Genomic DNA, 17,819 nt, shown 5'->3' with positions numbered 1-17,819 from the left:
ATACCACCAGGGACAAGGACTATTGGAAGCCAAAAGAGTTTTTTGGAGTAAGGTGGGATATGAAGTGCGAAGAGGCTTTTCAAACAACTGAAAGAAAGTCTAACCAACTCTCCAGTATTGGCATATGCTTCTCCTGAACTCCCTTATGAGGTCCATATTGATGCGTCCTTTGATGGACTTGGGGGAGTACTGTATCAACTGCAAGAGCAACAATTAAGACCAATTGCATATGTGAGTCGTGGATTATCCCCCAGTGAGAAAAAATACCCTGTCCACAAACTGGAGTTTTTGGCTCTCAAATGGGCTGTTACTGAAAAATGTCATGACTATCTATATGGAGTGGAATTTTTAGTACAGACGGACAATAATCCCTTAACCTACATTCAGTCCACCACAAAACTTGACGCAACGGTTGGCTGCATTGAATAACTATAAGTTCACGATAAAATATCGACCGGGAATCACTAACCAAGATGCAGATGCTCTGTCAAGAAGACCACATCAGGAAATCCAATGGGATACCACCGAGTGGATAGAAGTCCCAGCGGCTGCAGAACAAGGGCTATGCCATCAAATTGTTGTGGCAGAACAACTATGGGTGGCTGCTATTCAAGCGGTGGGAGCATCTGATAAGGCCATTCCACTTCGGTACCAAAAGCTAACACGGTCCCACATGAATGGACTAGAAATTATTGAAGCCAACCAACTGGCGCGTGAGCAGAGAGACGATACAGACATTCAACCTATCATTCAACTCTTGGAAAACCCGCAGTCCACTATGAATCAAAAACTGCTGTCGGCTAAGTCGCGAGTGCTGCTACATCAGTTAAAGAAGCTGCGTATAGAAGAGGGAGGGGTGATCTACCGTCTCAGTCGAAGGAAAGATGGTCGGGAAAAGCGGCAAATAGTCTTACCAGCTAAATACAAACAGTTGGTGATGGTGGAACTACATGACAAACATGGTCACCTCGGATATGAAAAGACTCAAGGCTTGATTTCTGAAAGATTCTTTTGGCCCTTTATGAACAAGGATATTGACTGTTTTTGTAAGACTTGTGGGAATTGTGTACTTAGGAAGACCTTACCTATGAAAGCTGCCCCTTTAGTAACCATCCAAAGTTCTGGACCGATGGATCTAGTTTGCATCAACTTCTTATCACTCGAGGGACCGGGAGGTCAGGAGGAGAATATCCTTGTAGTTACCGACCACTTCACGCGATATGCGCAAGCCTATGTGACCCCCAATCAGAAGGCCATCACAGTCGCCAGAACACTGTGGGAAAAGTTTTTCCAACATTATGGGTTACCTACCCGAATTCACTCCAATCAAGGACGAGATTTCGAGAGTCGACTCATTCAGGAATTATGCCTTTGTTGCGGAATAAAGAAATCTTGGACGACTCCCTATCACCCTCAGGGTGACCCGCAACCTGAAAGGTTTAACCGTACTCTGTTGAATATGATAGGAACGCTCACTTCCAAAATGAAATGGCGATGGAAACAGCATGTTTCGACTATTGTACATGCCTATAACTGCACACGGAATGAGTCCACTGGGTATACCCCCGATTTTCTTATGTTTGGCCGAGAGGCCCATCTACCAATTGATGTGTGCTTAGGGACACAGATCAACCCATCCCTGGCACCCTCTCACACTCACTATGTGAAACAACTACGTCAACAGCTAAAAGAGGCTTACAATCTAGCTCAAGCGGCCGCCAAAGATCTAGGAGAAAGGAATAAGCTCCGGTACGATCGGCATGTACGGGAACACTGTCTGTTTCCAGGGGACAGAGTATTAATTAGAATGTTAGGAGCCCCCAGACGACGGAAACTTGCCAACCGTTGGCGGTAGAAGCCTTATGTCATTGAAAAACAGTTAGCTGACCTGCCAGTATATCAGCTGGCACCCGAGGATGGAGATGGGCCTACCGTGACATATCATAGACAGCATTTGCTACCGATTGCGCTAGATATGCGATGGGATGATGTGGGGGTAGACTCTCATAGACCCGCTTCCATAGTTCATCACCCTAAATTACTTGCAGTGCCTCAGGCTCTGGTCGAAGAAGAGATAAATGGGAAGGAGGAAGAAGAGTATTATGAAGGATGCTATTATAGGGACTTACAAGATTCAAAGGCAGAGAGGGAGCAGGAAATGCATGAAGAGATTGAGAAAACATCCGAAAGTTCAACAGAGTGGAAAGGGGCAGGGAGCCCTGGAAATGAAGTAGAAGATTGGGAAAACATTGACGACTTTGAAGAACCCATAGACCCTATGAGGAATATGGATACTGAGTTAAACCTAGACGCTATACATGTCCCGAGACCGCAACGATCTCAGAAGCCTCCTCGGATACTTACCTATGATAAATTGGGAACCCCTACTGAGGTACCTTTGGTTGTACATCCTTTTAGAATCCTACCCTGGCCTTACTTTAGTACAACTGTCTAGGTTTAATATAGGGTGAAAACGCCTTCCCCTTTACTGTCATAGGGGACACTGTATACATAGTAGTGGTGATTCTGGCTTGAGCCAATCCGACTCACCAGGGAGATAGTGTAGCCCCAAGAATATTATTAATGGAATAAGCACTGCAGTTGTGTTACCTATAGCAGATAAAGGTACCCAATTATAATTTATTAGATGTACTCAATTAAAATTTATAAGAATAATATGTGTAGCCATGCTGATTACTGCTGTTAGTTGAGTGGGCACGGGGGTATTGAGGAAGAAGGTTCCAGAAGTGGCATGAGGAAAAAAAAAAACGGTTGGAGAAATCAGTTAGGAGAATGAGAAGGGAGGAGGCTGGAGAGAGAAGAGCTGAGGAGAGGGAGCAGAGACGCATATTAGAGACGCAGGGGAGACCGGAGTGCAGAGCCGCCGGAGATAGCCGCTTATCGTGGAGAGCGGGCACAGGCGCAGAGACGCTGCGAGCCACAGCGAGAGGCTCTGGACGGGAGCCTCTCCGGAGCAGGGAGAACGGCAGCTAGAGGTGCCTGACAGCAGCGCTGGTGAGACTGCCCCATTTTGGTTGAGGAGAGTGAAAGGGGGGCATAACCCCATATGTGGTAGCAATTGGGAGCCACGGCAGCAGTAAGGGAAAGCCTAGTTAGCGGAGAAGAGACAGACAGGCAGTCCCCGACTCCATAGCAATGGAGGACGCTGTGTAGGGGCTGATTGATCTACACTGATTCAGTCCTTTCTACCATCAGCATATACCGCATCATCATTGTTGTGAGTTAGGGGAGCAGCATAGACAGCATTAATATTGAAAGAGAAATTATCTCCCTAAGTATACTGCACTTCACTACCCAGAGACTCTGAGCCCTCACCATATAAGTGTAGCTTGACATGCCTAGGCTGTCGCCGACCGATCTGTCCTACTGTACATCTACATTCAGCGAGGGAGCCAGATTCATCTTCTGACACTACACTTAGAAGTGGGCCCCGCCTGGAGCTCACTGCCTAACTTCATCTTTCGTTGATACAACACTGCTACAAGGATAATTTAGCCCGAGTCAGTGATCCCAGATCAATTATCTTCCGACGGGTTAACTGTTGGCATCTAAACAAATGAATTCTAGACTGATCCTGTATTTACTATTACACTGAGAGCGTCATTAGGTGCACATACCAAGGAAGAAAACCAAATAGCACCATATCAAGTACATTAACTATTGGTTAAGTGTGTAATGAAAATCTTTAGCCACTGAAGTAACTACAGAAATTTATACTAGTGGACCCTTCCCCTACAGCACCACTGAGTATAAGTCTGAACCCTAGGAAGGATAGACGGGTCTAGTCGGACATAACCAGAGAGACATTCGAAGCCACATAGCACTCAAACCATACCATCATTCCTCAATCTCAGACTTTGACCCCCAGAGTTGCCACAACTAGGGCAGCTGGTTGTGCCTATGACATTGATTTCTTCAGTAGTATCCCAGGTTATGGAAGGACAGATACATTGTGATACTTTCTCATCTGATCCACAGTAGCTTAAGTCCACAGAACTTTTCAGTTGTACTTTAACTAATATCTGGGACCCCATTTAAGTTATACTGTAGATCTTACTGCGCAGCTATGTTTTTTTTCTAAAATCCCCGGGGCTATAGTCTAGTAGAATAGACAATGTACCTATAGAGTTTTTTTGTATTGCATGCATCAGTAATATGTCTAGTAGAGTATAGTTACTATTTCTTAAGTGTTATGTTATATTTAAATGTACAATTCTGGATTACATGGTAATAAAAACAACTGCAGTACTTACCTGGTGTAGCGTGCCCATGAAGAGATAATCCAACCTGGAAAGAAAAACAGAGAACAGGTGATACGGGTTATAATTCCACTGGGAGATCTTATCATTTGTTGGAACGGTACACGGTAACATTAATTATTGATACCCAATCCCCTGAACCCTATAGGTTATGGAGGAAAATCTAAGGGTGCATTACCACTTTTGCATCCTCGGTTTACCCAGGCAAGCCGCCTCATTACTTTAGCTTGGGTGGAGGCACTAAGATATTCCCCAAAGCGGGGAAAGAGAAGGAGCTCCTAGTAACATACCAGGGGGGGCTTAATATATAGCTAACCTTCCTGCGGGAATAGGGTTACACACATAACTCAAAAACCACACCTATAGAAGCCTTTAGATAAGAGTCCATTCTTTTAACTTGGAGTGCACTTTGCACTAAGGCTTTTTTAAGATTTTTTTAGGATTATCTGCTCTTCTGTAGGTGAATGTGTGTTTAACACCCACATATCCAGATAGAAGTGGGTCATCTTGAAGATGCTTCCAATGAGTGCTAATGATCTTTTCTATTTCCTTCAAGTTTGAATTACATTTTGTAATGAAGCGTACCTCATCATTGATATTCTTCTGTGGATGCTTTTCTTTATATAATAGATAGGAGCGATCTAAAGTTCTACTTTTAGCTTTTACCTCATATAAATCATTTGTGTTATAACCCTTTACTTTGAAGTTATTTACCATCATCTCTGCTTGCTGGTCAAAAACTTCTATAGTGCTACAATTGAGATGTAAACACTGAAACTGACTGGTAGGTATACTTCTCACCGAAGTTCTGTGGTGATTACTCATACAATGTACATACAAGTTACAATCAGTAGTTTTGGTGTATCCCTTTGTACAAATTTTATTGTCCACAATCTAAATCGTAAGATCTAAAAAGCTGATTTCCAACGGACTTATATTGTATGTCAACACGATATTCCTATTATTACGGATCAAGTGTTGGCAGAAGTTAGAGAAGGACTCCTGATCCCCACCCCAGATGAACAGGATTTCGTCAATATATCTTATCCACAGCACCAGTGGTGGCATACCACTGTGGATCAGACCAAATCACAGAGTCCTCCCAGTGGGCCATGAATAGATTTGCATAGCTTGGTGCAACCCTGGTGCCCATTGCTGTCCCTGCCACCTGGAGATAGAAGTCCCCCTCATACCAAAAAAAGCTATTGTGTAAAATAAGAGACAAGCCATCTGAAATGAAATCTATTTCAGCAGATGTATTGTTATTCTTTATGAGATGATATTTTAAAGATTGAAGGCCTTGAGTATGTTCGATGATCGTGTAGAGAGATGATACATCAGCTGTGACTAATGTATAATTAGATCGCCATTCCATGAACTTAAGTTTCTTTAAGACTTCTATAGTATCTTTGACATAGGACCTTGTGTTATGTACCAAGAGTTGTAATTTGTGGTCTAAAAATGGGGCAAATTAGATTGTTATTGCTGAAATCCCAGCCATAGTCACTGCTGCCCTGGTCATCTGGTGGATGTGCTTTGGACTTCTCCAAAATCTGAGATCTGATGCATGAATCATGATGTTTAGCCTCGATTTGGAATTCGATCCTGCGGGAAAACCCAAGCCACAGCTCAGAGTCTATTGGATTCATGAAGTTCAGGCTGGCTTGGTTTCTGAAAACCGAGCCTGCACATCTCTACTAGTGCTGTTATAGATAGATTTAGTAGGTGTCTGGGAAGAGTGATTACAGGCCATCATTGTCCACACTTGCACACTTGTCACTCAAAACACTCACACACTCATATTCATACACTCAATCAAACAGGCCACTGTACTTTGTGTTGTTTTCTATGTGTTTTTTCTCAATAAAATCTACAGTATGTTGCTTGTCATTGCCATTTGTGTATGATGGCAGAGACAGTGTTAATTTCATGATTAGCTGTAAAAAAAACACTCTACCGTATCTTAGCTGCACCCCAGGAAGATCTGTTGAGTGTTTTCTTGGTATCTTGGTATTACAGAAAAGTATGTATATATATATATATATATATATATATATATATACATATACAAACGTGTTGGCGGCACTCAGAGACTTAAACAAAGCTGCAAAATAGCGTGCTTTATTCAAACGTTTCGGGCGTCTGCCCGTCGTCAGGAGGTAGCAAAACATATAATAGTACATCACAGTTACATTTATACATACACAGACAACACATAATTACCTGATCTGTCCCAGGTGAGTGTGCGCTCCGGGCGCCGATCCCCACGAGTCCCGCCAGAGTATCACCAGCGTGTCCCAGCGTGAACGTCATCCAGGAGCGCCCACCGACCCGGGCCAATCAGTGTGCATCACGTCCCGTTGCCACAGCAACGCGGCTGTTTCAAAACAGCACTGTAGTGAAATAAAAACAACTTAAAATCAGCAGCTTTAGAGCAGATCGCCTACAGCAATAAACTGTACATTCAACTATATCAATAAGGTTACCTAAATGACAGCATAATAACATGTTTTTGCTAAATGAACTAAATGTTTAGTGTGAATCTATAAGAAGCATTGTAACCCCAAGGAGTCATTTAAGCCCCTTGGTGTCAATGTTCCCAGAACATGGATCCATTTACTTTCTAATTGTAATAATTGTTTTTTTCTATTGCCCCCTCTGATATTAAATGGAACATGATCTATTAGTTTGGTTCTGATACTGGCAATACTGTGTTTGGCTTCCGCACAATGGCGTGCCACTGGCTGTTCACTTCTGCCCGTTTCTAAGGCAGCCCTGATAGCCGACCTGTGACCTGCCATCCTTTCCCTGAATTGTCTTTCTGTCTTACCCACGTAGCTAAGGCCACATGGGCAAGACAGGACATAGATTACAAATCTGGTGGTACAGGTGAGAGCATGTCTGATCTTGTATTTTTTCCCCGAATATGGGTGTGTTATGGTGTCCCCTGGTAAGAGGGACCTACAGGTGGTACAGCCCAAACACCTATAACAACCAGCCTTCTGACTGAGAAAATGAGTAGTTGCAGCCTGCTTTTTTAACTTTGCAACATCCCTTTTTACAAGTAAATCTCCCAGATTACGACCACGTGTATAGCACGGTAGCAATCTGGTGTCCTTCAGGGCTGGAAGGTTGTCATCAGTATTAATGATGGGCCAAAACTTCTTAGCTAGACGACTGGTGATTTTACTCTTAGTATTAAATCTGTTAACCCACGGTAATATTGGTATATTATCAGTCAGGTTAGTTTTGGGATCTAGGGTATCCTGTCTGGGAATGTCAAGAACCTTGTGTTTGATTTTCTCCAATATTTTGCGGGGATAACCTCTTTCTTGGAATTTTTGTACCATATTTTCCAGGGCTACCTCTGTTTGTCTTGAATCACTAGTGATTCTACGAACTCTCAACATTGTTTAAGTCTCTGAGTGCCGCCAACACGTTTGTATACATTGGGAATTCATACCCTTGGAAGGCACCTGAGCAATACTCCATTACCTTTGATGTACTAGTGCCGGATACCTGCTGCTCTATATATATATATATATATATATATATAGTGTGAGTTTTTCCGGCACTCCAAACTATAAATGCAATTTGCTGTGGTGCCCTCCTCGTCAACTTAGCATAAGGTGACTATGTAGAAGAAAGGTAATCGGCGGCACTCACGCAGGCTGGTTCAATAATGCAAAAAGTGTCCCTCTATTGCATCATTGAACCAGCCTGCGTGAGTGCTGCCGATTACCTTTCTTCTATATATATATATATATATATATATATTGTGTGTGTGTGAAGATATGGGGCTCCATATTACTCAGGCATGGTTATAGATGAAAACCAGCAATGGTTTATTGAGCAGAATGGGTGATACACAGCACAATGCACTTCTGGAATCCAATTTCACAAAACAGTCCCCATAATAAATATCTGGCAAAGCAACACCATTTCTCTCTCCAGCTCTTACAATAGGCCACATTATTGACACTCCTCAGCCACCCATGAGAATACCGTGCCCAGGGGAGGTAAACACAAAGGGTTCAAATTGGTGGAGTCATTGCAATACCCAGCCCCCACTACCTCCCTCAAGTGTCATCGCTCAGGTGACACCCTCATGTGACCAACTCCTGTCTGACTGGCATAGCTCACTCTTGGACAATAGGGAGAAACAAAATGGACTGTGGTACCTTCAACCTTTAAGTGTCCCCAGTGGTTTAAGTAAACAAAAGAAAGCTGTAATACTAACAAACAGTGTCGGCTGCAGCAGTGACAACCTTTTGCAGGGTGGGAATGCTAAGCACATGTACACATATATGTGTAAATGTACATGTAAGTAAAATATGTGCTGGTGTGTGTCCGAGATCAACAGCAGCACTGTATACCACAGCCACCGTGCAGAACCCAGGACTTGTCATTAGGATTCCCTCTCCTAAGCCCACCCCCATACTCACGTGCCACTAGCTAATGAAAGAGGATGGAGGAAATTTGGTTGGTCAGGGGAGTGGCTTTCCTCCTCACCTCCAGTCAGACTTCCTCTTCTCCTCCATGGCTTTTACACCAGCTGGATGCTCTCCTCTAGACATTTGGGGCTGGGGGCAGTCACTAGAACATGACATCAGATCCCTGCCACCCAAGAACAGCAGTCACACAGAAGGGGAATGGGGAAGCAAGGCTATTTCTGCCCCTCTGGGCTCCACAGCAGCAGTGGCTTCATTACCCAAGAGACAGCAGCATGGATATCGCAGGACCACCAGTGTTGCAGCTAGCAACCCAATGGCAGCAGGCAGCAGACATGTAGAGACAGGGACAGCAGCATTTCATTCAAATGTGGCACTGGCCATGGCCCACAATTGTATCCCATGGACAAGAAGCCAATAGGAACTGCAGGCCACGCCTGATTGGCTGCTTGTATGCGAACTCTAATTGGGTCGTGGGACTTAGCCGGTACCACATTTGAATGAAATACTGCTGTCCCTGTCCCTAAATGTCTGCTGCCTGCCACTGCTGGGGAGCAGCTGCAACTCTGGGAGCCTATCAATATCCACACTGCTGCCCCCTTTTAGTCTGGATCTGGGACTCAAGTCCTGGCTTTCCCCCCTTAAAGGAGGCCCTGAATATTTCAAGTAGTGTGTATTTAAACACAGCATATATTACTGTTTAATGTGCAGTGGTATCCCCCATCATCTGCATCCATTTCTGTTCACCAGTGCATAAAAGCAATTGCCAGTCTTTTGGAATTTTTTTTATTTGCCTAGTGTTTTCCAGTGTCAGCTACAGTATGCATTGGTATCCCCATCACCTGTACCCCAAAATAATTCTCACAAAGAAGATCTGTCCTGCTCCTGGTGCATAAAAAAATGCCAGTGTTCTGTAAAGGATTTATTTTTAAAGTGCATACTGTATTTTCCAGTGTCTTAAAATATCTGATAGGCTGTTAGAGTCTTTGGTGCTTTCTATTGTTTATAAAAGAGACAAACCTACACAGGAGGAAAAGAAAAAAAATATTACTATTTAAAAAAATACTCAGTATGGTTAGTACAGTAACACCAACTGTGACTCTGCGCACAGGAAATCCTTAGAAGTCTAAAATGATAAAATCATCAAATCAATTAAGCAATATTGTGCCTAATTCAGCATGTGTTGTAGTTGTGTGAAAAGTTGCACAACTACAATCATTTACACTAGCTTGCAGGGGGACACCCAGTATGGGGAAAGTCCACCCGCATGCCAGTCTTTCCCCCACTAACATGCAAGCGCTTCACTCAGCAGAGAAGCACTTGCATGTTAACGGTAGCCCTATGCCTGCACAGCCTAGCTGTGAAGACAGATGGCTACTCACCATGTTTAGGATCATAGCCGCTGCATGTTATATCATGTATCCACAGCAGACAGCCCTATAAACAGTCAAGAAAACGCCTGCGTTGTCCAGACTGTGCCCTCCCAATGCAGCAACACTGCCCTAAAAATGTCACATCGACGATCCCTCCGGCCCTGTGAACGCCTCTGCCTGTCAATCAGGCAGGGGCATTCACATATGTGAGATGCCATCGCATCTCATTGTGTGTCCATGCACAGTGTGGCTTCTGCGCATGCACACACTCCAGAAGGGCTTCAGCATGTGAACGTTTCGTATATGCATTCCATGCTGAATTAGGTCCTTAGTTCCCAAAGTCTTCTAACCATATATTTTCACTTGAATGTATATCAGAGTTTTTTGTACTCCTTCAAAGCACATATCTTTGAGTCACCTTTAAAAAGGATATTTTATCCCAGTGTATCAGGGCTGCAGATAGAGATTGAGGATGCAGACAATAGTACCCCTGGCTGCAGAGGTTAGAAGTCTGGGGCAAACTTACAAAGATTTAATTTTTTGCGAGAATAGAAAACACCCAAAATTGCCCTTTATTGTCTCTAATCGCCTAAACAAAAATTGCACATTTACTAATAAACATTTTCACTTGCATCTTTGTCTTTTGATGGTGTATCTTGTTGCTTTGTGGATTATACAATTTGTGTCAACTTTGCAGCATGTTTGGAAAGTTTTTTTCATAAGTCACATTTGAATGCACTGTAATTAGCATTAGAATGCCTCTGAAAATACATGTCAACACAAAGGTAACCATGCCTTAATTTGCACAGTCTCACCTCAAATTCTATCACGTCACACCTTATTTTAAACCACAAGTTGCTGTGAAGCAACAAATTACTTCAACACATTCAAATTGGTCAGAAACACACATGCTACAATGACATCACCATGTTGTTATAAATACACCCACAAACTACCAAAAATATGTGCATTGGTGGCATTTGTGGGGAAGCGTGATTGAGGTAGTTGCACAGTTGTTTGAGAGGAGAGTTCTAGATATATTTTGCGATTGTTGTCTGGTGTTTTTGTCTTGTTTTTTCTGCTGTCTTGGTCATTTGACCTGTGTAATTTAAAGTTTCATCTTGTTATTATTTGTGAGTGTCTGTGGTATAGGAGTATGTTGTGTTTTTGTGTGTGTGTGTGTGTGTGTGTGTGTGTGTGTGTGTGTGTGTGTGTGTGAGAGAGATAGGTGGTGATGGATGGGTTTATAAGTTTATTTTATTTTTTAATGATGAGTGTTTTTTGTTGTGATGGAAGAGGAGAGTGGGACCAGGAGGACTGAGTAGATGGGGTTGGATATGGAGGAGTTGTCTGTGCAACAGATTTTGGCTGACACATAATGGGAGGAGGAGGAGGAGGATGATAAGTTGTCTGTGGCTGTGGGCAAGACAGAGTGGGTACAATGTGTGCTTTACATATGAGGAGAATGTGGCCTTGGTCAAGAGAGGCATGCAACATTATGACTTCCTCTTTGATCACTACTCCTGCAGAACCAGTATCAAGAAGAAGTCTTCTCTCTGGCACCAGATTATGGGGGAGGACAATTGCGGCACACTGAAGTGCATTGTGGAGATGACCAATAAGCACTTCAATTACATACTGTAAAACATTGCATGAAGCATAAGATGGCCACAGAGTCTAGGCTGAATAGGCAGAGTGGTGCTGGCTCTCCCTGCAAATTGGCTGGAGTACATAGAGCCACTGTGGGCCAGTTATTAGGATATTTTCAAGTTGCACAGTGGAGTAGTTTATCTTGGGGGAAATTCTTCAAATAATACAAACAGTCTTCATAAAAGAAAACCTGTACTAACCTACATGTTTAGGGTGCTCACCTCCACAAGTGTCTGTCTTTTGGATGATGAATGAACCATTATACCATCATGCTTTTCTTTAGCCTCACAGAGTAATGAGCCTAGATACCCAAGAATTGACCCTCTGTAAACAGAAGAGGATGGTCCATTCACTTTAAATTTATATCCAGTCATACCACCACAGCTCCAAACTCCGAGGCCATCCAGCCTAGACTTCCAGGAGTAAACAATTCAAGTAGGTGCTAATGCTGTATCTGAATTCTTATCCTCCATGGCTTCATTCCATGACCAGCCTGTGGCACTAAGAAACCACTTGTTACAAATATGTCATCATTTATTGAAAATATTAAAGTACAGTAGTGTTTCAGAAATTAATGCATTATTCAGGCTTTTAAATGTAACTGTTTGTAGTATTAATCAAAATGTCAGCCATGCTAACACCAATTTGACAGAGAGTTTTGATGTCATGACCAGAATTTTGGATGTAAACCCCCATCTTTTAGAGGCACAAACAAATTCAAATATTATCTTTCAACAGGATTTTATACATCTATTTGACAGCCAAAACAATCTTCTTAGGGAGATGAATGAAAAATTGAAAACATTACAACAAAATATTTTGGTCATCTTCCTGAGGCATTAATTTAGACCAGTAGTAGTACCAATCCCTCACCTGCAGCAATGTCACCCAGGCATGTAACCTCTACTAGAGGTGGTGATAGTGGTCTTTGACACTCCTCATCCTTCCCTAGTCAAAAGAAGATGTTGTTAAAAAAATTAGTGTCAGTACCATCCCAATTACATTATTATTTTTGCAAGTAAACTTCTCTAACATAAATTTGCAGTATATGTTTATGTTTTCACCAAACCAGTTAATAATTTCTTGTTCTGGAAAACTTAAAAAAATTAATTATGCAAAATTGTTATGATGACCAAAACTATGCTGAATAAAAAAAAATGTTTGTTATAGCATGCAAATTTTGAAGCATTTAAGGCTACATTGGCCTCATGTTGCACATTTAAAACATATTTTTGATATTTGTATTTAACATATATTTTTTATGCTGAAAAAATCATTCATTGTTGATTTTATCAGCTGGATACATATCTACAGTATGTGTCATTGTTATTTATATGGTTGCAAAAAAAACAAAGTTATTGTTATTTGTATATGAGTCCTAATTCAGACTTGATTTCAAAACATTAACACCACTTTAAAGTAAAATGACTATCAATTTATGGTGGTATTGAACAAATCAAACATACTGTATTGAAAACCAATTTTTTGTTTCCTTGCAATGTTTTGTGTGAAAATCCTGTACTCATGCAATTAGTTATTTCAAAACATTATGCAAATTAAAATAAGTGAAATATGATTTTGTGTACTTGGTGTGGGTTACAAATGTGCAAATACACTGACATATTAGTGAAAGTGTATACCCAAATACAGTCTGATACTTTATCTCTAAGTGACATGGGTAATGTTAAGCACTATTTCAGTACTGGGCACATATTTCAGGAGGGACTACATGCTTTGCATCAGATGCAGAGTCTTTTTTTAAATTCTAGGATACACATATGAAGTATTTTTTAAGAAAGCAATGTTGTGTAATATATTTACAGTACTGTGATGTAGTTGGCTATTACCAAAGACCTAACCTGCCTCCCACTCTCTGTGCTCACAGAGTCACCACTGGCAGAGGTGGTTGATTTAGGTATGGATTATATAACAAACAGCATCAGAGCACAAATTCACAGATCTTATCAATATTATACAGTATAGTTCCTCCTGATTTATCAACTGACCCTAAATTTTAATAGCTACAGTAAAATGTACATTCTAGAACAGATTGAGTGGATTTACATGCATCATTATACTTGTGCTCTGCAGGACTATCAGGAACTGGCAATGGAGTCAGAAGCCAGGAGAATCATCCATACCCTGAGTCTCCTGTAAGGCAAAATAATATTTTAAAAGTTAACATAACATTTGTAGATGGATATTATAGAAGTAACCAGAGGAAAGTGTACTTACCAATCAGTCATCTCTCCAGCATTTGTCCCACCTCACACTTAGCACACAGGGATAACTAACTGATGATAAAGGAATTATGGCATGAGCCATAACACTCAACACTCAAGATTCTTTGGTTTGCATCACGAACCACCTGCAAATTGGTACAATAGGTGTGGTGGTGATTAAGGAACCTAGTTGATCTCAGCTCAATGTGCATGCAGCCAATAGCATCCAGGACATTTGGCATGCTTGCAATCCTATAAAAAAAATTACCTGACATTATTCCACTGTAACTCCTGGCTAGGGAAGCAGATATAGGTGTTGGAGAGGGTCTTGCATGAGGATTTGGCCCAGTTATTGTGAGAAGGTGGCTTGTTAGACATCACTACCTTCCTCGCTGTCACTGACTGAAAGCTCCCAGTAGTAGTAGTAGGAGCTCCCAAGTGCAGAACAGCCAGCAGTTTGTGTAGGCCTAATAAGGCATGTGACCGTGTAATGTCTGTTTCAAGTTCAGTTGTGAAAAGGTCATATAAGTACATTAACTCGGTGTAATTGAGGCAGAACATCAGTATGACCTCATCATCAGAGACTGCATTGAGGTTCAACCATGCATGGAAGAACCTAGGCCAAAGTAGGCTCTGCAGCACCCCTACCTGTTGGTTCCTCTGTTAAGTTTTTGCTTCTAGGTCTTTTCAGTAAACTGTTGCAGGTACATGAAATTACTGCCTGCATCCAGGCCTCTACAAAGATTGTGTGTTTCATACAGTAGTTGAGAGGAGAAAGTGAGAACTCCAGGTGAATTGGTAGGCATTTATTAGCATTCTGGATGGTTTACCCATAATTAAAATGGTTTTCACATGTTAGTTTTTGGAAGTGGTGCACTGAAGTGCAATTTTTGTGGTGCTTTTGGTATGACTTTTCCACACGGTTTTTACATGTGACGATTCTCAAATAACAAACAAACAAACAAACAAACAAACAAACAAACAGTGCATTCATTTCCAGCATTGAGGTGAGATTATTTTTTTGCAATTTTGGTGAAAAATTGTACGCAGTTTTTAGTAAATGTGCAATTTCCACTGATACCAATGTTATTTTGATGATGTTTGTACAGATAGGGATTTGTTATGTTTTGTAGTGCAAAGTCACATTTGACATGTGACTTCCATTTGAATTAACCAAAGTTGACATTTAGTAAATCTCCACCCTATACTGCCCCTAAATTGGTGGTTCCCTCCACAAGATCTATCTGTTTGCAGTCAACATATTGTAAGATATTTTCAACCCTGAGTCCTCTCTCCCTCCTCTGCATTCTGTACAGAGCATTTCTCTAAGTTGTCATTTTATAAATTGAACAATACAAAAACTGAAGCCTTGCCTTTCCATATAGCTCCCTCTTTGTTATTCAACCTTTGAAATACCTATAAGTATGCCTGGAAATCCCAGTTAGTTACTTAGGGGGTTGTATCCACTTCTGTGAACAGGATAACTATGGGTAATTATGATCCCCTTCTTAAGAGTGTTTAAGAAACTTAAACAGTACTTGATGTTTCAGGAAGTTTCATGGCTGGGTAGGCGCACTGCGATAAAAAGGATAACATATTCACTTTTCACATGGTGAAAATGTGGTTAATATTAGGTATGATCTCCTCCTGTGACAAATCTTGGGCAACCTAGAGTCAGTACTCCATGACTAATAAACAGCTGTTATTGACACAAGTGTTTTAAGGAAACAGTGCATTGGAGCCATTATAGAGGGCTGCGGTCACTGCAGGAGAAGCTTTTATATATATATATATATATATATATATATATATATAAAACATGGGACATTTACAGAAAAAATAATATAAACAAAAAGTTGATTGCCTTAGAGGCAAACCCTGACATCTGAACTAACTGAGAGTATGAACTATCATCATCAGTGGACCCTGTAGCAGATAAGGCTGCAGCTATAGAAGACTGTGAAATGCATGCACCTTAAGTATTTTAAGGGTTTGTTGCACAAACTCAGTAGTAAAGATTCACTCAGCTCTGTTAACATCAGCATTGTGCACAGCTCTGAATCAGGCCCTGTAGGCCATTGCTACACATGCTGTATACAATTAAACAATTTAAATTATGCTCTTGATAAGAAACTATATTTTACTATCATAGTTTCATAATTGCTAATTGCTTTCTTTCAAAGATATTTGATGTGGTTTCTGTACAGCAAGTACACGTAAAGTAAATGTAAAAAGGCTTACCTCTTATTTTACAATTTACAAGACACATGCACTCACTGTTATCCCTGATCTCTGTCCTTTTTCAGACTTGATCCTCTGAAGGCCACTACAGCAGCTCTGATGCCATGAATCAGATGCCATATCTCTGTAAATTGGAGGAGACTGATTGCCAGCACAAGTTAACAAATTACGTAATGAGACTCTTAAAATAATAGTGAGATTTGAATGAACTATAATTTTTTTTGTTGTAAAATTTGTTATCCCTCTGAATTACAGTATTTGCTATAATTTGTTGTGCTGTGCACAATGTATGAAGGAACACACATCTGCAAAAATGTAAAGAGACTGGGGGAGTATTTATCAAAGCTCGAAAGAGAGACAAAGTGGAGATAGATAAAGTACAATCCAATCAGCCCCTGTCATTTTACAAACACAGCTTTTAAAATTACATGAGCTGATTGGCTGGTACTATTTCTATTCACTCTATCTCTCTCCAGGATGTGATAAATCTACCCCAACAATTACTAAACTGAAATAGGTAGATTAGAGCAACAATTGTAATGTTAGAATGTGGATGCTCCACTTAATACAATATTGAAATTTACTAAATATAGAATTAAAAGAATAGTAAATCCAAAGTCAACATCATGAGCCTGAGTTTATTTATTAGGCATTTTTAATAGTTTGTCTACTCCAAATGCCTGAACTTTAAATATTGCTTTAGCTGATTCTAATGAAATACGTACCTTTTACCAGTGGCCAGGATCATGGCTGTCATGATCCCGACAGCGGGATTACAGCCAGCAGTATGCCAGCAGCAGGGAGAGTGCTAGAAAGCAAACAGGCGGTCTCGTGTTTGCCTCCCAATTCTAACTGGGCATGCCAGGTAGGAAAGTATAAGCACATTCTTGATTTAGCATTACAATCCTACACTGACAGTCAGGAGATGGTCAGAACATAGATAAGCTTTAAAAAGAGACAACGGGCCAAATGTAATAGAGTGAGAGTTTCAAAAAGTGAGAGATTTGGTAAGGTTTTGCATTTTTTTTTTAAAGTGGCAATCATTTACACAACAAGATCAACCTGGTTTGCAGTGTAAATGATTGCCACTTTAAAAAAAAACACCCTGCAAAACCCTACCAAATCTCTCACTTTCTGAAACTCTCACTCTATCACATTTGGCCTACAACAAATCAGAATAAAAGCAATAAGATAAATCTAATATTCCTAGTTACTTTGAAGAGAGACTTTTGGCCAAAAGTCTGCTGATATAAATAAATAGACTTGGCTCTTAACACGCTTAAACAGGATCAGAGGTTTCACTAAGTAAATGAACATAATTAAACAGTATTGCCTTAATTCTTCATATAGTGTATCTTACACATGCAACATATTAAGAGTTAATGCTTGATGTTTCTGTAAATGTATGTTTCCTTCTTGTCTGACACTGGCCCTTTTTGTTACATTGAAACAAAATATGTTGCTGGACACTGGCGTGCGCAGCACATTTTATTAGGGGGTGCACCATCGGAGGGGTGTGTCTAGCACCGCCTTTTGGGCGTGTCTAGCACCATCTAGTGCATCATACAAACAACCCTGATGGCACTCACTGCAATTACACTG

General features: G+C 41.0%; 1 long non-coding RNA gene across 1 annotated transcript; it reads left to right on the top strand.

Annotated features, from left to right (window-relative positions):
* The first annotated feature begins 2,803 nt into the window (after nucleotides 1-2,803).
* Nucleotides 2,804-16,622, top strand: LOC135050785 (uncharacterized). The gene is made up of 4 exons (XR_010241816.1): nucleotides 2,804-3,015; nucleotides 12,038-12,189; nucleotides 13,846-13,907; nucleotides 16,283-16,622. It is a non-coding gene; the product is annotated as an uncharacterized LOC135050785 (long non-coding RNA).
* Nucleotides 16,623-17,819: the final 1,197 nt, after the last annotated feature.

Source organism: Pseudophryne corroboree, chromosome 2, assembly GCF_028390025.1.
Source record: "Pseudophryne corroboree isolate aPseCor3 chromosome 2, aPseCor3.hap2, whole genome shotgun sequence".
NCBI lineage: Eukaryota > Metazoa > Chordata > Amphibia > Anura > Myobatrachidae > Pseudophryne > Pseudophryne corroboree.
Note: the sequence above shows the minus strand (reverse complement) of the source record. Positions and strands in the feature narration are given on the sequence as shown.